Raw genomic sequence first — 23,756 nt, 5'->3', positions numbered from 1 at the left:
TTGTTTCGGTGATAAACAGCCATGACCAAAGGTAACATGGGGAGGAAGGAGTGGATCTCTTTGTTTCACAGTTTCTCATCCATGACTGAAGAAGTGGGGGCAGGAGCTCAGTCCAGGAACCTGGAGACTAGAACTGAAGAAGAAAGAGGTCCTGAGGGAACTTCATATACTGGGTTGCTCCACATGACTTGCTCTGCCTGCTCTCTTTTACCATCCAGTACTACTTGCCTAATGATGGCACCACTGGAGAGGACTAGGCCCCCCCCACATCAATAACTAGTTAAGAAAATGTCCAAAAATGATTGCCAAAAGACCTATCATATGGAGGCATTTTCTCAATTGTAGTTTCTTCTTCTTAGATAAATGTAGCTGTGTAAAGTTGTCAAAACCACCAAACAAACAAACAAACAAACAAAAAAGTAACCAAGCACACAATAAAACCAAGAACAGGTATTTACTGCCAAGTTTATCAATCTGAGCTTGATCCCTGGGGAACACATGGCAGAAGTAGAGAACCAAATCCTGCATATTGTCTTCTGACTGCCACATATCTGCTGTAGCCCCCCTACCCCACCACCTACTAAAAAAATAAAATCAGTAAATATAATTTTTATACCATTAGAAGGAATAAATGAAAATAAAATAACAACTAAAAGGCTATATAGTATTTGGGAACACAGGAATATAAAGAGACACAGCAAATAAGTGTAATACCTGATTCTGTGCTGGCTTATGACTCTGTGTGCTTGTGGTGTCTGTAAAGGGCACAAGACTGTGAAGCAGCAAATTTGGAATTTTTACTGTAGTTTACAATGATATCATCCACGTAAAACTGTACAGTTAATAGATGTATTGTGGTGTAATATTTAAATATCTCTCCCTTTTGTAAATTCATACTGAGGTGATTAGGATAATAGAGCCACAACTACATCTATAACATCAAATAAATAAATACTTCCAAACACCTACTTGCATGTATATATGTACAGAACAGATAATAGATACATATTTGTACACACATATATAAATATGGGAGAGAAAAACACTATATTTTTTCTCCTTTCTATTTTTGCTATTGCAATTTTTATAAAATTGAAACCATTTAGAAAAAGAAAAATAAAACAAAACAAAATAAAATCAGAACCTGAAGACCAGCTACTGCTCGGTTTCCAATGTGGTTCAAATATGCAGAGACAGAACACATCTGGGGAGGCTTCAGCCCACAGTATGGTACAGTGAAAACTCAAAGTCACTCACCCCATCAGTGAAAATGATTGGAGACAAGACACATTACACATTTCAGACACTTCAGAGTTAGGGGTTCCAACTATGTCACAGACTCTGTGTCTCCAATCAGTTTTTCCAGTGTTATTTTCCTTCTTTTAAATTTTAACTTGCAATATTTACAATAGCAAACACAATTCTTATACTTTTAAGCAAAGAGGTTGATTAAATTCCCCCAATAACCCCAGAAAACACAAAGCTATTCTGTAGCATATGACTGTTTTTGCTTGGATTTAACACCCCTGGTTAATCATCATGGATTCTATTTAGCAAAGCTTGATTGTGCATCTAGCCAGGAAAATAAAGATTGGGAGTGGCTAGGGGCTGCCAATAATAGGTAACCCATAAATGAAGGATGGACTTGTAGTTTTCAAACAAAACGATGAAAGGACAGAGGAACAAGAACAAACAAACCCCACTGAACTTCATCCCCAATGCTCTTCAGTCCTGTTGCCTCCATGGTGCCCTGGGTCTCAACACCTTTCTACAAAGAAGTGTCTCTAGTTGAATCAGAAGAAGAACCTTTGTGTGATAAGGCTGCCCACACCGAGAGAGTGAAATGTACTTACAGGGTCCAAAAAGACTCACCACAGGGAACATGGAAGCCTGGGGCTGCAGCAGTTAGATCTGTAGAAGCCCAGTAGAAAACAGCCCACTAACGCCACAGGTGATGCACTTGAATAGTTCCTCCAGTAAATTTTATGACATCCATGAATCTAAAAACAGTCCGGCACTTATCCTTTCAAATTGGTAATCCATAAATCAGTGCTTCTGGATGAGACTGCTGATGGTTTGTTTCAGTTGAAAAGTTGCATTGATTTCACTGTACACCTGTACTACTTCATTTGTCACAGGGTGAATGAATACTATAGGAATGTTTAATGAGCATTTAGAATATACTCATTCTATCACCTATTCATTAATTAATATGCAGAGGCTTTCACAGAAAAATTGAAACAGGTAAGAGATGGAGCATTATTCATTGGGGGACCAGAGGGTGATTGCATAGCATTTCCTGAGAATTTTGTTTGTATCCCATTATTACAAGCATGTAAGTTGATAATTTTTTTCTGAAGTTATAGTATTGCCAAAGAAAAACAAACAACAACTCCCATAGGCCATATGTTATTTTATAACAATAACGCCAAAAACTTGTTTCTGACCCAAAGTAAAACAATCTTTTAAGGAGAAAGTAGGAAAACAATTTAAGCAAAACACCATCATCTCTAAATGGTAAAGCACTATCACTTAAATATTAACCTACATCCAAGATTTCATTAGCATGTGACAAGTACTAGTATCATAATGTAACTGTCCAAATGCAAGATAGTGTTTAGATTATTATACATAGACTCTAAGACACATATTCTCACCTCTAAAAAGCTTTTTCATCTTAGCCATTTTAGATGAAATGAAGCAGAATGCAAGTAATTAAAAGATTAAAAAAAAAAGAAAAGAAGAAAGAAAAGGATGAAAACAAGAAAAACAAAATAAATTTTAAATAGTGAAGGCAAATTCTCTTAATTCCTAAATGGAAACACAATCATTATTTTCCCATTTGCAATGATAAAATTAAAGTATATCCTCCTTTATCCAAGTTCTGAGATAAGAATTTGTGTAGATGAATTTCCAAATGGTCTTATTAAATAAAAAAAAAAATCCCTTATTAAATAAAGGGATGAAAGCCTTCGAGAGATCAGAGAAATAAGGAAAGCCACCAGCCAACCTTATCTCATCAACTTTGCAGCTTCCAAGTGCGAGCTACTTCGCCATCTTACCCACACCTTATTGCCTTGCTGTTTTACCCTCTCATTGGCTACTTAGCCTAGCTACCTCACTTCCTTGTCACTATCTGTCTGTACAGACCTGAAGGTCATTATGGTTGGTACTGGGATTAAAGGCATGTGTCACTGAGCTTGGGCTCTGTTCTTAGTATGGCCCTGAAAACATAGAGATCCTGTCTGCTAAGTGATCTGATTAAGGGCATATGCTGCCTGACTTTTTGTTTACTTAAAATGGCTGCCCTTTCCCCCCCTGATATCCAGGCAAGCTTTATTAAAGCACAAATAAAATATCCCCACATTTCAGCACAATTAAATTTCACCACAAATCAGGAATTTTTACAAGTGAGAAAGTTTGACAAAATGAAGAAGTATTGTTATTTTTTTAGTTCTCCATGTCTCATATCCTGACCTACCCTCCTGAGCTACCCCTTTCTATATATCTGGAAGTCTTCTAGAACAATCTTACTAATTACTAGCCCCAAATAACAATGATGATGAAAAAAGAAGGATAGAAACAGCTATGAACTATGATTGGATGCAGATGGAATGGAGGTTCTTCTGGAATTGGTTAACTTCAGTTCAAAAAACATTCTTTTTTATCAGTGAACTATTCACTTTATCAGTGTCATATTCAAAGTTCCCTTTTTTCAAAAAGTCTGTGTGTTCTGAAAACAAACAAACAAACAAACAAACAAAATTAAAAAAAATAATAATAATAAAAAACCACCAGAGGCTCTGATGCAGAAATTTATAACAGGATGGGAACCACCCACATTATAGTTGATGACTTCCTTGGTTTATTGTAACAAAGTAAGCTGGTCACTTCTATAACCTGAACAATGGTAATTCACTTAGCACATGAGGACACTATTGGGACTGGAATTAGAGAAGAGAGACTACTCAATGTCAATTAGCAATAGTAAGAAAACAGAGAAAATACCAGCAAACTGTCTTGAATTAGTTCTATACATCCTCCGAGAAAGACTACAGATGATTATGAGCAGATGATTATGAGCAAGTGAGGAACTACAGTGATTGATGCCCATGCAAAACACATAGGGAGGCTTCACTTCAGAAAATTTTGAGGGTTGCAAGTTGATGCTATATTATGAACTCAAAAGTGGCTTTGTTTTCCCCAGACCTCTAAGCCTTGGTTTCCTTCAGACTGCTTCCCAACTTTGATGTTCATAGACAGGAAGAGTGGAAAAATGAAAATGACTATTGGGGCCACATAGATCTCAGTGACCTCTGCTACCACTAGGTGCCATGGTGACATCTGGGCTCTGGCTGTAGCTGAGGACCATGTTGGGTCCATGACCTTACTGAAGCAAGGGTCTGTGTTGATGTTACCATTGAAGGCCAAGCTAATACCAGGAGTCTGGACCACTATCAGGGGCCATGTTGGTGTCTGAAGGCCATGTTGCCAGTGGAGCCATACCTTTCTGGTCTGGATTGCCACCAAGGCCATGGTGACATCTAAGCACAGGCTGTTGCTAAAGGCCATGTCTAGGTCCAAGGCTCTATAACAGTCAGGGTTTGAGTTGATGTCTGGGGATCCTGTTACCACCAAGGGCCACTGCAGATACCTGGCATCTGTTCAGCCACCTGAGACCATGTTTGTGTCAGAGGGCCATGTTGGCACTGGGGTCATATTGATCTGAGTGACTGGTACTGACACTGGGGCCATGGACACACGCATGCTGAAATCTGAGGGCCAGGCTGAGCTGGCTTGCCTTTCACTGGCCCTGGGAGAGCTAGTCCTGCACCTTGCTAGACATGGTAGCAGGAGAGCAGGCCTCATCCCTCACAGGAGCTGGACCCCTTACTAGGGAGAGATGGTCCCATCCTTCACCACTGGCAAAGGAAAGCTGACTCTGATGACATGGGTATAGGAGAGCTAGCTCTACCTCTCACCTGAGAAGAGCAGTACTGGCAGCCCACACCAATCAAATCAGTTACTGTCCAGACCTACATTCATGGCTTTAAGTTGGCCCACCTCAACATCTACCTTATCCATGTCCTGCTTGAGTACATAAAGGGAATGGTCCCATGGAACCATAGCCTCAGGATCTCTATGACTTGGGCAACTGCAGGATATCTGAGAGGAGTTTTGATGAGGGCCCAGTATTGATATTGTGACAGAGGTCAGAGACCTTGAACCAGACCAAGGACTCACTGCAATAAATATTCCTGGCTTGGGCTTATTGGACAAAAGGATATACTACATGAGTCACAGCATCTCCCAATGCCACTAGGACAAATGAAGAGATATTGGAAAGACAGAAAGACTGAGGACCAATGTAGATTTGTTTGTTTGTTTGTTTGATTGATTGATTTGGTTTTTAGTTAATTTTAGGGGGGTGTTTTTTTTTATTCTTTGGGGTGAGGGGTGGACATGCAGGGAATGGGAGGTGAGCATGATTGGGGTGCATGATGTGAAACTCCCAAAGAACCAATAAAGAATTATGTTAGCTAAAAAATAAAAAAATAAAAAATGACTAACCTACCAAAAGTCACCTACAGATTCAATGTAATCCCAATAAAAATCCCTAAGCTATTATTAATAGAAATAGAAAGTAGAAATAAACAAGTTTAAAATATAGATAGAAGCACAAAAGCCATAATAAAGTAAAAGCTATTCTGAGCAAATATAATAATTCTGAAGCCTTTGATAAATGTGACTTCAAATTACACAACAAAACTATAGTAATCAAACAACAATGATTCAGTCATATAAATGGGCATGTAGATAAATGGAATGAAATGGAAGTACCACAAAGAAGTCTATACAACTGTAGTCATGTTGTTTTGTGATAAACATATAAAAAATGCACAAATGAGAAAAGAAAGCATCTTCATCATGTGGTGCTGGAAAACTGGATATGTATATTCAAAAGAATGAAACTAGATCAATATATCTTATCCTATATTAATATCAACTCAGACAGATAGATTTCAACATAAAGCCCGAAACTCTGAAATTGGTAGAGGAAAAAGTAGGACATACATTACAAGCCATAGACGTTGATAAGGAGTTTCTGAATAGGACTCTGGGAACTCAAGACCAACTTTTGACAAATGGACTTAAACTAAACTAAAAAAATGAAACTAAAGAGTTTCTACACAGCAAAAGAAAGACATGTGGGCAAAGAAGCAGACCGTGGGAAGGGAAAAAAATTTTCCCTACTCTACCATGGAGGGTTGATAACTACAATATGAACTCATGTTCTTCACATGCTGAACTTGTGATTTGTATGCAGAATTTAAGTTAGTATTTACACACTAACACTTTTCTAATGTCATTGCCCTTAAACTCTTATCTGAATTCAGATTCAAATGCACCCTGTTGCCAGCTCAATTCTTGCACATGGGTTCTTTACTGGCATCTCAAGGAATATGTCCTAAATGCAGTGTTTGGTTAAAATTCCACCACTAGATCATTCTAAAAAATAAACCAAACAAAAACTCATTCTCAACAATAATATCCGAAATCTAAAAAAACATTCCTTGCTCTGCTTCTCCTCACAGCATCCCCTTGCTAGCTATATTTAAAATTCATCTGTATCTCTTCATCTGTTCTTGCATCACCTTAGGTCAACTGCTATCCATCTTGGACATCATGGTGGTTTCTTTATTCCTTTCCATTTTCCTTTTTTGTAACTAGACCCCATTCATATCTTCCAGAATATGTGCACAGCCATGTTTACAGGGATAAGAAGTGAGGCCGGATGGGAGCAGGATTGTGAGGGAAGAAAGAAGGAAGGAAAAGATATTACTTATTTTGAAATTTGGTCAAAATCTTTGCCAGTTGAAAATTAAGGACTTTGGCATAGTTAACAACATTGCCAATGAAAGATGCCCAGAAATTGGCAATATATCCTTTAGTGATGTTAAAATAAAAATAAAATCTGGTTTGTTGGAGATATGACACAGCAGTTAAGAGCACTTGCTTTTCTTCCAGTGGACCTAAGTTCAGTTTCCAGCACCCATGTAGGGTGGTTCACTACTGCCTAATAATTGCAACCCCAGGGAATCTGATGCTCTCTTCTGGCATCCATAGCCCTTACACTTGTGTACATTCCTACACTATGAGATAGATATACACCATAAAAAACTAACAAAAAACAAAAACAAAAACTAGGCAAAAGATTTCAATACTTATGACCGGTATAGTGCCTCGCTCCTTTCCTGAAACCAACAAACAAGGATATCAACTTCGCTACGTGGAGATTACAGACTTTCTACATCTGAAGTGTTATCTTAAGGATTATGATTCTGTCATGTAGACTTCAGGAACCACCCTGTGATCCATTTAAATATCTTAGCAAATTTTTTCAAAATTCCAACTTCACAAACCACCAAAATCCTACATAAAGACAAAGTGTGAATCTTCTTCAAGTGTTCCTTGTCCATGGTCCCTCCGTGTATGCTTTCCTTTCCAAGTATTTGACTCTACTCCTCCTATGCTTAAAATGTACAATAAAAATCTCTTTATCAAAACTCCAACTCTGCTTCATATTGGCTCATCATAAACTTATTATTCTGCGGTGGGGCAAAGGGTTCAGTTTTACCTGAGTCAAGATCCCTAAAAGATTAGGGAATTTCTTAAGCTTCTGTGCATGAGAGCATGGGTCTGTGGCCCTGTCACTGTAGACAGCAGTGTTACTAATAAGTCCATTGTTCTTAGTATTTCCATATACTTTCCTCATAGTAACTCATTTAAATCTCCAAGCTTTTCTATCCTACTTAAGAGAAATGTAGAGATAAGAATATCACAAAGTTCCCCGTAAATAAGCCACCACCTGCTTCTGCAATCTATACTACTTAACAGCTGCCCCTTTCTTATACATAAAGTGGAATTTTCCTTCAATTTCTAATACATGGAAAGTGTTTCCTGCTTCATTGTCTTGATATTCCATGCCTCCCTCCAAGAGTCCTATTCTGCAGGAAGATGTTTGGGTTTTGTTTTTTAATATTTAATATTTACACACACAGCATTCTTGTTTCCATTCTTACTCCTTTCCTCATCCCCTCATTCTCCTCAACTCTATGTTTTTCCCCTCTTTTTCTGTCTCTCTCAACACTCAAGGAGTCCATTTACTGCTGCATACATGTGTGTGTGGATATGAGATGAAGCACGGGAAGTCTCTCATGGACCATATCCTTGAAGTAAACTGATTCTCGCCCCTAGCAGTTATTTATTGATTGCCAATAGATAGAGTTAGGACTTCAAGAGCTCCTCCCCATCCATTCTGGAATTTGGGTGACTTGATCTTACACAATTCTATGCCTTCAGTACCAGCCTCTTTGAGTTCATTTTCCTTACAACTTCTTTCTGTGGCCACTGAACATGCCAGAGCTATCACTCTGAGCCAAATGTTCTTGTTTACTTATTCCACAATTCATAACTATTCTATTATTTACATAAATCATAATTTTCTATCTCCCACTTCGAGTGTGTTTCTCAGAATAAAGAATATTGTCTGTCATGCTCTCTCTTGTATTCCTGGGATTTTCCCATAAGTAACTGCTTATTAAATATGTGTTGAGTGAATTGAGTGAAGAATTAGCCAGCATATATTATAAACAACAGTAAATTATCTTCAACTATCAGTGGCTTTACATGGTGAGTTTATTCTCAACTCACATGGCAGCCTGATTTAAGTCAGCAGGCAGCTCTGTCTGCTTCAACCTATGCTTACAAAATTTATTTTAAGGACTAGTTGGTGGATGAGAAAGAGAAAGATAAAAAGACAGAACATATGTGTGTGTGTGTGTGTGTGTGTGTGTGTGTGTGTGTGTGTGAGAGAGAGAGAGAGAGAGAGAGAGAGAGAGAGAGAGAGAGAGAGAGATTATGTTTGTCTAGCTTTCTCTTGAATTCTCTAATCATGAATATCTTCTATCACTTAGGATCATATGCTAACATCTGAAACTAGTCACGTAGTTCTATCTGGGGTATATGAAAACATCACTTAGCCCTCTGTCCATCAAGTGCCAGATTCCCAAGTCCTACTTAACAATGTCCCACGAGAATGTGCATTGTTATTGTATTAGAGAGCTAGATTTTGTAATTAACTTACAATTGAGCACAAAGATGTATAATGTCTGTGCTATAAATGTAATAGTTTATGTTGATTGATTGATAACAATGAACACACAAACACACACACTCCAGGTATGCTGCTGGCAATGAAAGAATTCTGGAATAATCAGTTTACCTGATACAAATTTCTTCCTTGAGTGAACTCTACTGGTTTGCATACCAGCAGAAAAAAATGGCTGACCTCATTATTTCCTATCAATAGGTTCTCATAACATCATGACATCACAAAAGATTAATAAAATTTTTATGGATGAAAGCATGGTTTTAAGTTCTATGACTGGCAACTATCAGACATTCCTCTAAACTTAATTCAGATCTAGAATACATAAACCTTTCATTTTTGAACAAACACTAAAAGACCATATATCCACATTGTGTTAATTATTTTTATGGAAAAATGGTGATTGTAGTTTGCATTGAATTGTCTTTGAAATGAAAATAAAAGTTGTGTAAACCAAAAATAAATGTTCTATAGACTGAAATAATGATATTTTATAAGGTCATATGCATAAGAACATTTTCAAATGAGTGTTGGTTTTATTTAAATAAAACTGATGAAATGTCCAGTGTTCAGTTCACCTGTGCCCCTTCCAATGGGCAGACTAAGAGGCAGCTAACCCCTTCTCTTTGGGTCCCAATAACAAACTAAGTTACAACACTGCCAAAGTTCATTAAAGGAAACCAGTGAACTTATTGTGCTTCCTTGAGGCTAGGTGAGAAGTCACATACATGGCTGTTGTGGCCACTCCTCTTTCAACCAGCTGCACCTTAGAAGCTGTACCTACTAGGGGTGAAGCTTCCCCTAGCCACATAGAGCTCCTCTTCAGACTTCCCTGAACTCTATGTACTAAAGTCCCATGTGCAGGCTATGTTCATGTTTTGTAGGGTTCAACTGGATACACAGGGATGTGTCTCATGCCATACTCTACCCCCTTGGTGTTTGGGTGGGAACTTTCCATAAGCAATACTGAGATGATCTTTTGCAAAATGTCACATCTAAACTCCCTATCATGGCCATTGCCTGGCTCAGAGAAGAGTTTCTCACTACAACTGAATAATGTGCATAGTTTTCATGTTCCTCTTAAACAGAGAAGTACTTCAGGCACTGAGTCAGATTGCCGTCTAAAAGCAGAATCGTGCCTATCTGCTAGAGTATTACTGGCAATTCTCATAGAAAAGCACAGTAGTCTTATTTCTGTGGACAAACAAAACCTTTGAATGATTTTATTCTAGCTTCTTGGCTTCATGTCATATAGGCATCATAAATATGAAGGGGGCAGGTTAAAGTCAATAGAATATAATTCTCACATTCAGAATTTATATTCTATGTATTTCCACTCCAATGATTGTGAGTGTCTCATGCAAGACTATTTACTAGCAAAACAAGTAAGTTTACAAAGGAGCCTTAAAAATTTTATTTGTCTTCCATATGCTGTATCATTTGTCCTTTTTGTTATATTACTTTTTATTTATTTATTGCAGGTGTATGCACTAGTGAATTTTTATGATTATGTCAGAGTTATGTAGTAAAAATCACACAGCTTTTAAAAACTGACTTATTTAATTTATTTTATGTGTATGTGTGAGTTTCTGTAACATTTGTGTGTGTGGCATCTACTGAAGCCAGAAGAGAGGGTGGTATTTAATGGAACTGTAGTTACATGTGAGGGCTCATGACGATGCTGTCAACTCAGCTGGGGTCCTCTCTAAGAACAGTCAGAACTCTTAACAGCTGAACCATCTCTCCAGCTTGAACAAATCTAGCTGTTCTGTATCTCCATTCATACATGGACTTATTGGTCTTTTGCATTTACATTTTATGCATTTTATTGTGGTTTACAAAGATTCCTCACTGGGACCTGAGTTTATACTGTCCCAAAGCACTGAGCATTTTTCACCATGGGTGTAATTCTTTTGTAATTGGCAATGGATTTCTATGTAGACTTTTACATAGTGTTTATGGGTCTGTGGGACTCAGCTGAAGTTAAATGGTCTTCATGAGATCTCAATACAGGGTGGTTCTTATTTATTTATTTTTTTCTGTTTCCTGCTCCCTTCTTTCCCTCTTTCTCAACAGTGACTTTTATAGAACTTAAGTTTATAATTCAACAAAAGCTTGAACTGATTTGTTTCTATTGTTACATTCATAAATTAAGTCCTGCTTAAAAATACTTCTGCCAGTACAAGAGTAGTAAAATTTGCTTCCATGTTTCATGCATAAATGTTCTGCTTTTAGCTCTTAAACTCACACCTATAATCCTTTTAGTTAAATATTGTAACTGTAAGTTATAGTGTAAGATTTTTCAAATACTCATGTGAGTAACTCACTGCAAAAAAAAAATAAGTAAGCTTGATTTGAACTGAATTCTATTGAATTCCATAAATACTTTGCAGGAAAGTTATAAGAAATTTATGTGATGCTTTTTAGAGTCTGGAGGAAGAAATGTTTTTCAATACATGCGATAAGATTTGCATGGCCCTAATACCAAACTTAAAAAGATATTGCAAGAAAAAAACGCTGCAGATCCAAATTATATTCTTGTTGCAACAGAATTATGTAACACAGTATTGACAAATTAAATGTAATTTTGTTAAAAAAAATCTTACATGATTTTGAAGCATGGTTCATAGCAGGAATACAGGCCAAATAACATGAAAAACAAGTGTAAATTAATATTAAAATGAATAAAAACACTATACTAGATCAGTCAAGGCAAAGAAACAATAATAAAATTCAAAATCTAATTATGACTTTTTAAACAATAATCTTTAAAGAATTGTACAGATATCTTCCCCATACTGATGAAGGGTATCTACAGTATAGTGTAGCACTAAAACAGTTTCTGTTATTGATGACATCCTTTTTGCTCTCAAAAGGTGGAAGGAGATAAATGTCCCTGTATTTAGAGCTTCTGTTAAGTACTGTAATGAAAGTTCAGATGAGTTCAAAAGTGAAAGATGTCAATCAACTTATCTTTCAGTATTTGAATAATTGAATCAAACTGATTAACAAATTATATGAAAATTCAAAGACACAACAAAATAAAGACAAAAAGAACCACCTTGAAACAAAAAAGGTACATTTTGATCACTTGTATTATCTGGTACCAAGATGTATTATAAATATAATCAAGATGTGGTTTTCTTGGGGCCTCTCTAGCATTTTGCTTCTTCCTGTTCTCATGTGGTCTTCATTTATCATGGTCTGTTATTCCTTGTTCTCCCTTCCTGTTCTTGATCCAGCTGGGATCTCCTGTACCCCTAAGCTCTCTTTCCCTCGAAACTTGCCTTTCATTACCCCCACTCATGTCCAGGTTGTTCATGTAGATCTCATGCATTTATGTCATTGGGCAATCCCTGTGTCTTTCTTAGGGTCCTGTTTTCTAGGTAGCCTCCCTAGAGTTGTGAGTAGCAATCTAGTCATCTTTGTTTTACATCTAGTATCCTACTATGAGTGAGTACATACTGTATTTGTCTTTTTGAGTCTGGGTTACCTCACTCATGATGATTTTTTTTTCTAGATCCATCCATTTGCCTGCAAACCTCATGATATCATTGTTTTTCTCTGCTGAGTAGTACTCCATTGTATATATGTACTGCATTTTCTTTACCTGTTCTTCAGTTGAAGGGCAGCTAGGTTGTTTCTAGGTTCTGGATATTATAAACAATGCTGATATGAAAATAGCTGAGCGAAAGCAGTTGTGGTATGATTGAGCATTCCTTGGGTATATATGCCTAAGAGTGCTACAGCTGGGTCTTGGGGGAGATGGATTCCCAATTTTCTAAGGAAGCACCATATTGATTTCCAAAGTGGCTGTACAAGCTTGCATTCGCACCAGCAGTGGAGGAGAGTTTCCCTTGCTCCACATCCTTTCCAGCATAAGCTGTCTTCTGAGTTTTTTATCTTAGCCACTCTGACAGGTGTAAGGTGGTGTCTCAGAGTCATTTTGATTTGCATTTCCCAGATAATTAGGGATGCTGAGCAATTCCTTAAATGTCTTTCAGACATTTGAGCTGCCTCTGTTGAGAATTCTCTGTTTAGTTCTATAGCCCATTTCTTAATTTGACTGTTGGGCATTTTGATGTCTAATTTCTTGAGTTCTTTATATATTCTGGACAGGAAGAAGTGAAATGCTAGAGAGGCCCCAAGAAATCCACAATGATACCTCCACTGTAGACTACTGACAATGGTCTAGAGAAAGCCTGAACTGACCTAGTCTGGTGATTGGATGGCCAAACACCTTAACTGTTGTGCTAAAACTCTCATCCAATAACTGGTGGAAGTGGATACAGTGATCCTCGGCCAGGCTTTAGATGGAGCTCCAGGAGTCCAACTGGCAAGAAAAAGAAGGAATTGTGTGAACGAGAATTGTTGAGACCAACATTGGAAAAACCAGGGGGATAAATAGCCAAACTAATGGAAACACATGAATTATGAATCAAAAGCTGTGAAGTCCCCAACTGGATCAGGCCTTCTGGATAAGTGAGACAACTGAATAGCTTGAACTGTTTGGGAGACACCCAGGCAGTGGGACTGGGACCTGTCCTTAGTGCATGAGCTGGCTGTTTGGAACCTGGGGCTTATGTGGGGACACTTTGCTCAGCCTGGAAGGAGGGGTCTGGCCTTGCCTGTACTGAATCTACCAGGTTGAGCAGAATCCCTAGGGGAGTCTTGGCTCTGGAGGAGATGGGAATGGGGGAGAGGGGCAGGGGGAAGGAGGGGGGCAGGAGGGGGGAGGACAGAGGAACCCATGGCTGATATGAAAAATTAAAATACAAATATCCATATAAAAATAAAATTTGAAATAAAATTTAAAAAAAAGAAAAAAAAGATGTGGTGATAACATCATAATGAAATAAATAAATAAATATCAAATGAATAGAGAAGCCAGAAATGTGCCTATATTTATGGTTAAGCAATATTTGATAGCATATCATGGTGTTCCAGTGGAAAATGTTGATTCTTTTACTAAATGAAGGGATAGCTAGTTTTGTCTGGCAGAAAAATTTTCCTTGATACTAATCCCTCCCCTCTCCCAACATTAAATTATCATGTTTCTAAAAATTGAATTTTGTATTTGTAGGCACTAAGTTTCATCCTGTCAGAGGTAGGGCCCTCACTGGTCCAGTGAATAACATTCTATTATTTTCATGGCAGCTCACTGCCTGTCCACATGATCCAGAGATAAGTGGACAATCACAACAGTCACTGAATAGCAACAAGGTATTTCCTGAAGCAGAAAGTACAAGTTTGGGGAAACATAGTGATTCAGGCACAGAGTCATTTTTTTTATTAATTAAAACTACTTTCTACAATTTTACACATATATGTAAGTTATTCTAATAATACCTCCTGGATCATTTTCTGAGAACATTTTGTTGTTGTTGTTGTCCAATAAGAAAGGTGTAAGAAGGTTTCTGAAAAATTTGGCAGTGAGTTAATCATTAAGTGTCTTGTATACATTTGTTGTATGATCGTGGGCACTTTTAATTATAATTAATAAATTAGGTAGTTTCCAGATTGATTTAGATTTACAAAACAACTAAGGAAGCTAGATTTTTTTTTCTCTCCTTTCAGCCTGCATCATTCCTCTGTTACTTAACCAACATCTGACATTACTGTAGCCCACCTGGCACAGTGGCGGTCCAAGTCTAATCTTCCTTTGATATTGAATTCTCCAAACCACCTAAGCATGTTATCATTTAAATATCTTCTCATTAAATTTTTGTCTACTAAATCTGTCAATTACCAAGAGACAGAGAGACTGAACCATTTGTATATAATGGTGGGTTTCTCTCTCTCTCTCTCTCTCTCTCTCTCTCTCTCTCTCTCTCTGAATTTAATGAATTATTTCCTTCTCTTTTGATTCTGTGTTATCAAGTATGCACATATTAGGGACTGGGAAAAGCTACTTGGAGATGTGGCCACAGTCACATTATGGAATATCACTCACTATCCTTAATAATGTTTTGTATTCTGAATAAAATTTCTCTAGTATAGATAAAAATAGTCTAATTTTCTTCATCTTTCTGTAGCTCATTTCTTTTAATTTACATCATTATACTTAAAGTGGATTTCTAGTAGATGATATTTAGTTAAGACCTTATTTTACTATGTACTCTGGTAGTCATTATTTCTAATTGGTAATGGTAAAACCATCCTATTCAAAGTTACAAAAGTTAGAGTTGAAATATTGTTTACCACATTAATATCTGTTTTCTAGTAAACTAACATTTTTCTCTTTAAAAATATTATCTCCCTTTTTTTTTGTTTCACTAAACACTTTGGTTTGGGTTGACTGGTCATCCTAGCGTTTTCAACATATATTTAGGGTAATAATATGTGTTCATTTTGGACAACGTTATACCACCTCTTCAGTAGTTCAGGCTTTATATATTGTTCTCCCATTCTTTATAAAAATGAAGAGTATTAATTTCAATTATCCATATGCTAGTATTTATGTTATTGCTTGCAATTACCCACAGTTCATGAATATTCTGCTCAAATTTTTAAATTATTTTTTCCTATTATAATTTAGAAAATTTTTACTGATTATCTGTCCTGTAGTGTTCAGTCAACAAACATTAACTTAGGGATTTTTAATTGTGCTGGTTTTTAATTAAATTTTTGATTAGCATTTTAATGCTTTCATTTTGACACACACACACACTTGAATTGTGTTCTTATTTTTAGCCCCTTCAGTACCCCTTTTCATTTCCTTTTTCTTTGTTTCAATTTTAATTTTTAGTTTATAGGTATGGATGTTTTGTCTATTTGTAGGTCTGTGAACCTCATGTATGCCTAGTGTCTGCAGAGCAAGAAAGCATATTGAATATTCTATAATTTGAGTTATAGATGGTTTAGAGTCAGTGTGTGGGTGCTGGAACCCAAACACATATTCTTTGTAATATAAACAAGTACTCTTAACTACTTGGCTATCTCTCCAGATCCCTTATTTTATACATTATAGAAATGTAAACTCTAGCTATTAGACATGATCTACTAATATAGCAGTGTGTGTGTATATATATATATATATATATATATATATACACATATACATACATATATGTATATATATATATATAAATCTTAAATAATATTCTAAGACATAGAAATACAAAATAAATTCTGAAAAAAGTACACTAAAGTAACAAATTTATATTTATAGCCACTAGTAAGATGAGTGAAAGCCATATATAAGCAGAATAAATAAACTGGACATTATATATTAAACAATAATATGCCATGGAAAAGCCAAGTTTCTTATAGGAACACAAGGAAAAATGCATGCAAGAAAATCAGCTAATATAATCCATCATGTTAATAAATGAGTGTTAGAAAGACATTGTTTTCTTCTTGAAAGACTATAATTATTCTTAAGCTTCAGAATCTATCACTCATTTCATTCAATACAGAATAAATATTTTATAATTAAAAGAATCCATACAAAACCACTAGTATGAATAATTTCCACTGCAACAGCATTAAGATCTGAGTGGTAAATACAGGACACCATTATTTTATCCAAAATTATTCTGACATATCCAGCAAGTGAAAAACTGAACAAAAGCATATAGGGTGTTTACATTATACACTCAAATCTATGATAAGAGTTGAATAACATGCCATAAACTAGGAGTTTTTTAAAGACATTTATGAGACCTGTATCTTTCCTATAGAGAAAAATCAAAAGAACATCAAAATTGACTACTGCAACAAACTATATTGAAATGGAATACAGAACTTCAAAATTCACAGAATTAAATTAACCACAAAATAGTCATACAACATAAAACAAATAAATGACTGAAAAGATACACTACAATCCCAAACAGTGGTTTTATCAAAGGAACTCAATCTCTCTTCAAACTTATTTATGAGTTAAAACTTTCATTTGATGAAAATCTCAAGAGGATTTGTTTTTGCAGGGAGAAGATTTGGCCAATTCAATTTCAAACAGACTCTGAGAAATGGGTGTGTGAAAACAGGCAAGACACAGTGGGTATTCCCTCCTCTTTTCAGGCTTCTCTTCCCATCAGGCGTTCATGCTCATTCTCCATGCCCCATTAATTAAAATGAGCAAAATGTTGACTCATTTTCTTGGGATTTAATATTCTTATAGTTTACAAAAGTCTTCTAGTTCACCAAAACATACCCAGAGTTTAATATTATAACTAAATACTGCATAATAATTCTAAATGTTCCTCGGTTTTGATTGATAAAATGTATGAAGAAAGATTTGTGTCTTAGTTACTTCTCTTGCTGCTATCTGAGACAATGCCATGACAAAACTAACTGAGCAAATGAAGGGTTTATTTTGCCTCACAATTTGAGAGTATAATCCACCATGATGGAAAGTGAAGGTAGTGAGTGTAGCTGGAGTTTTCTCCAGTCCACCCGGCTCATTCACAGCATACAGAAAGACATCCCCAGCAAGTAAGAGCTTCAAATAGCTGCTCACATCAATATATGAGAGAAAATAAACCCTCAGATAGGGTATGTCTGCCTAATCAAGAGAATACCTCACAGTCACACCCAGAGGCTAAATTAATCTAAAATTTCCCTCATAGATTATCTTCTGGGTAATTCTATTTTTCCAAATTGACCATCAACACTAACCCTCATGATTGTAATTCATGTCTATCATTGCTATTATTTATCTTTGTATCTGGATACTCTTTGGATGGCTGAAAAAAGATTAATAGTCTTTTTTGTTAAATGTTATCAATATAACGCATGTTACATATTGTGTTATTCAAGAATGGAGATGTACATTCTATATACTACTTGTTTTAAATTTCCTTTAATTTGAATCCAATAATTCCAGGCAAAATTTCAGAATGGCTTCAAATGAAATAACCTGTACTTTATAAGAAAAGTTAATCTTACCTTATTTAGAAATGCTTTTACTTGTATAATTCTTTCTGAAAAGAAATAATGAAATACATTTTACAAAATCAGTCATGCTTTTGTAAGACAATACATTAGGCTAATAACAAATCATTCTTACATCTGTGACATGAACCATCTCAACTGCCATTAGCATGGGTCCCAAGCTTGCTTGAAGCAGCACAGTAAAAATATTTACCTAATATCCTTTCCAGGCTTGAAACCTGGCATTCGTATTCCTTGGCTTTGGAAGTGAAATATTCATCAAACATTCATCTTTTATCAATTTAGAAGCTGACAATTATACTTCAGATTATCCATAGAGGTAAGCTTGCGTCTGGTTTGAAAACTCTTTTCTCCTGATAATTCAGAAGTGTAAACTTCATTAGCCAAAAAGGGGGAAATGAGATAATTGCTATCTTTAATACTTGTATGATGATTTATTATTATATTTGTTTGTAATGCAACTCCTTTTAGAGTTTAATTAATTCCACTTAGTGTGCAAGTATCCTATATATCTGCCAACAGGAGTTCAATTTCTAGTTGCTGTTTATTAGCAAGATAATTGGGTTTATTATTTAAGCATGGTTCCTCGTTGGCATTCAGCCCAGATGGGATATTTTATATGTATCATATCCAGAGAAAGAAAGCATACATTTGCCCAAAAGCAAATGTTTAAATAACTTTAAAAACTTTAAAATTTTTGCCAGGCAGTGATGGTACACGCTTTTAATCCCAGCACTTGGGAGGCAAAGGCAGGTGGATCTCTGTGAGTTCGAGGCCAGCCTGGGCTACAAAGTGAGTTCTAGGAAAGGCACCCAAATTACACAGATAAACCCTGTCTTGAAAAACAAACAAACAAACAAACAAAAAACAAAACAAACAAAAAATCTAACCAAAAACTTTAAAATTTTTAAACTAACCCAAACATCAAAATGAGGTTGAGAGAACACAGTCAGTTATAATACATTACGTGCATAAAATGAGATATTTAACTTACTAGGTTATATTTATTAATCTTTTGAAGATTTGTGGGACTTTATTTGACTACAGAGCTCTCAAAACTGCTAGAGATATTTTATCAATAAAGCTTATTTTATTTTGGTTTGCTTATAACCCTTTTTCATTGAAAATGATGAAGAAAAAGAAAAAATGTATTTAGCAGGATGGATTTTCTTGTTTTTTTTTTTTCACAAAGACATTTTTTTCTGACTTTTTTTGAGGTGATAATATAATCACTTTTCTCCCTTCTCTTTCTTCCCATAAAAACCTCCATACACTTACCCTACTCTCCTTCAAGTTCATGACCTTTTTAATCACTAATAGTTACTGCATGCATAGATGTACATACACATATATTCCTAAACATAACCTGCTCTTTCTATATAACTTATTTATATGCCTGTTTTCAGGACGACTAACCATCAGCAAATGCCCAGAAAAATTGACAAGTATATTTAATATAAATATATAACTATAATTATAAATAATAAATTGTGGTTTTAAAATTAAGTTAAATCATATTAATTAAAACAGAAAAGAATTGCCAAATTTTGTAAAAAGAAATTCTTATTTAGACTATCAGACTTCCACTTTTAAACACACACACACACACACACACACACACACACACACACACACACACACACACACACACACACACAAACACACACACACATATAAATGTAGCATGAATCTTAAAGGTACCTATTAATGAAAACAAACCTGAGGCCAGTTATTGGGGTGAATGCTGGAAGATCAGAGACAGAGAACAAGCCACAGCTTCCTCGCCTCGCCAGTTCCTCAGCTGGTCTTGTTTCCTCAGACTGCAAGCTTCTGTGTCCTCATCCCAATGGCTCTCAGCTGAATTGTGTTGCTCCAAAGCCTAAATGCTTAACCAGACAAATGCTTCTAGTTTCTGGTCTTCACGCCTTATATATCTTTCTACTCTCTGCGATCACTCCCTGGGATTAAGGGCTGGATTTCTGGGATTAAAGGCATGTGTCACCATGCCTAGCTGTTTCCAATGTGGCCTTGAACTCGCAGAGATCCGCCTGGTTCTGCTTCTCTAGTGCTGGGACTAAAGGCATGTGCTATCACTGCCTATCCTCGTGTTCAATATTGTGGCCATCCTGCTCTCTGACCCCGGATAAGTTTATTTCAGGGAATACACAATATTTCATAAGTTTATTTTGTGGAACACAATACCACCATATATATACAAGTACTGAGAAAAATAACTTTAGCGATTAATACTAGAAATCTGACTAATAAGCCTGCTGTGGATGTCTCTCTGTATGCTATGAATATGTGTTGCTCTGATTGGTTGATAAATAAAATGCTGTTTGGCCAGTAGCCAGGCAGGAAGTATAGGTGGGGCAAGCAGAGAGGAGAATTCTGGGAAGAGGAGGGCTGAGTCAGGAGACACCAGGTCACCATCAAGGGAGCAGCATGTAGTGGTACACAGGTAAAGCTACAGAAAACGTGGCAACATACAGATTAATAGAAATGGGTTGGATTTAAGTGTAAAAGCTAGTCAGTGGTAGACCTGAGCTAATGGGTGAGCAGTTTTAATTCATATAAGCCTCTGTGTGTTTACTTGGGTCTGAGAGGCCAAATGGGACACAGAAAAACTTTAGCTACATTAGCCATTTAATACTTCTGTTAATTTCATTTCAACAACTTCTGGACAGACTGAAGTAAATGTTGAGGTAAATATTTGGGTAGTGGGAATCAATGAGAGTGATATGTGCATATTTATTCATTCATTACTATTGTCTACAAGCATCAACAAATTATATCAGTGGCCAACAGTCAGAAAAGAAGGCACTTGAAAAAAGACTTGGTTGTGTGTAGATTTAATGGTCAAAATAAGGGATCACTGGGGCTGTAGGATGGCTCAGCTGGCAAACCCATTTGCCATAAAAACCTGAATAACCCGAGTTTTCCCCCTAAAGGTAGAATCCACCTAAAGGTAGAAGGGTTGGAAAAAGCAACCTGACAAAATTCTCTTCTGACCCTCACAAGTACATCACAGCACACACACACACACAGACACACAGACACACAGACACACACACACACACACACACACACACACACACACTCACACACACAATAATTAAGTAAATATCTACATAAAAAACAAAGGGGTCACTCTCCATTGATTTATAATTCCTGGTACATGAAAATGAACATCTTTTCATTTCTTACTACCTCCTAAACTGTTTCATAAATGGAAAAAGAAATAGTAATTTATTATTATGTTCCTGGTATTATACTCTTGGCAAAATATTCCTAGTTAAAGGGTTACAAAATTATTACTCAGTGTAAATGTGAATAAAAGGTAAGTGAGTGAGAGTCAATAACTGCAGTAGTAAATTAATAACTAATCTATGTGGTTACATTTATTGCTACAAAATCATGATTATTAAATGAGTTTTGTTTTTAATTCTTACTATATAAAATAAAATACATTTAATTATGCGTTAAAACCATTATTTTGAAATCTAAACTCCTAGAGAAAATTTAAAAAAAGAATACATCTAAATGAATACTATAAATGTCAATCTATAACTGTGTCAGGCACATGTCTTAAAAACATCTATTCAATGTTTCAATTCAGATTTAGTTTAATTTTTTTTTTTTTTTGTGTGTGTATGTTTAGGAATATGCATATTTAAGTGCCCTCAGAATCTAAACTAGGGCATCAGATCACCTGGAATTAGTGTAACAGGAAGTTGTAAACCACCTGATGTGGGTACTAAAAACTACTGGAATGTTGGAGCACTCACAGATAAGCACTAGAGAAACAAGAAATGTCAAACAAGAAGGTCTGTCTCTTCAAAAGGAGAGATGCATAGGAACAAACTTGGCTAATTGCCTAGTGGCCTTGGCCCCTTCTGTGAACTATCCACACCATATCCTCCTCCAGACCCTTACCTTGAGCTTTTTTATTGTGAAACTGTGTCCTCCATTTATCTATGAAGTACAGATTTTTGGAAGATGTCACTTATACTTTACAAGAGTTTTGACATAGTCACATCTTAAGTATTGTTGTGTACACAGGATTAAGTTAGTTATCACCAGGAAACTTCTTTCAAATTGTGCTGTGCTTAAGATGAAACTATAACATGAGAAGGGAACTATGTATCTTTGCTTTTAAAATTCATTGCATGAAAAACAAAAAAAGATGATCCTTTAGGCCATTGTGCTACATTTTCTATGTACCAAGAAACAGACTTCAAGGAGAAAGGAAACTATTTCTGTCTGCTCTCTCTTCTTCCTTTTCCAAAATCCCCGAAAATATCAGTAAGAGGCTTCATGACACCTACTGTTTACAAATGCAAATGGTACCTTTATCTTAAATCACTCCTATGGAGTTTTCCTAGACTTTTGTCACAGATGTACATAGCAAATTCTACATTGTTTTTATTATCACAACCCTTGGCAGTATATAGTAGTATCTTTTTAATGAAAGCTGGATGAAATTTATCAGAAAATAAAGGGAATATGGAAAAGGAGACAGAGAACCAGTGTGTTCAAACTAGATCTGGAATGTTCACAGACATCCAGATTAAACTTGACACAATTGAACACCAGAACCAAATCTGAAATTGGTCTGATAGCACTGGGATTATAACTTCCTTGTTATAGTCCTTGCTGAGGACTTGGGTTTAAACTGCAGAGCCTGTGTTTAAAAGACTGGTATATTGTAAAGGGTGGCATATACTTGTGTATGTAATCCTAGAGTTAGCAAGGTAAAGAGGCAAGTGGCTTCCTGAGATTTGCTGGCAAACCATCCTACTCCAATCAGTGAGGTATTAAATTAAACATACTGTTATAAAACAAATATACTGTTATATTAATTAAATATACTGTTATAAAATGAACAAACAAAAATGAGGTAGATTGTGGTGATATATTGTGTGCCTTAACAAAATTTTCCTGAAGATCAGAGAATAGAACAAGCCACTAGATTACATATAGAGGCCAGGCAGTGGTGGCACACACCTTTAATCTCAGCACTCAGGAGGCAGAGAGCTGTATGGATCTCTGTGAGTTCAAAGCCACCCTGGAGTACATGAGATTGACTCAGCATAGGAGAGAAACAGAGCCAGGCAGTAGTAGCACACACTTGAGAACTCATGCTTGGGAAGCACACATAATTTTATTCCCAGGAAGTGACAGCTGGGCAGAGAAAGGTATAAAAGGCATGAGAAGACAGGAACTAAAGGCTTTCAACTAGAGGTTTTTATGGCTGGAGCCTTTCAGAAGAGGACGCAGAACGATTTCAGTTAGAAGGTTCATGGAATTGGTGAGGTGAGACTTGGCAGTGGCTTGTTCCTTTGTCTCTCTGATCCTTCAGCATTTACTCCCATATCTGGTACCTGCTTGTTTGTTTGTTTGTTTGTTTGTTTGTTTTTAAATTATAAGACCATTTTGAATTTGTGTTACAGTAAATTGCATGTTTAAGAACATTATTCAAAGTTGATCTCAATACTCTATACACACATACATATATATATACATGAGTACCTGCACACACATGGAAATTCTCACATAGGTGTATAGACACATGTGCACACACACATTGCTTTTGGATTCATCAGAAATGTAGGTTAGTTGTATGCTGGCTTCCATAACTTTGCTCATATATGACCACCCACATGAAATGCCATTACTGGGAGAA

Source organism: Onychomys torridus, chromosome 3, assembly GCF_903995425.1.
Source record: "Onychomys torridus chromosome 3, mOncTor1.1, whole genome shotgun sequence".
NCBI lineage: Eukaryota > Metazoa > Chordata > Mammalia > Rodentia > Cricetidae > Onychomys > Onychomys torridus.
The sequence above is the reverse complement of the archived record's forward strand: the minus strand, read 5'-3'. Positions refer to the sequence as shown.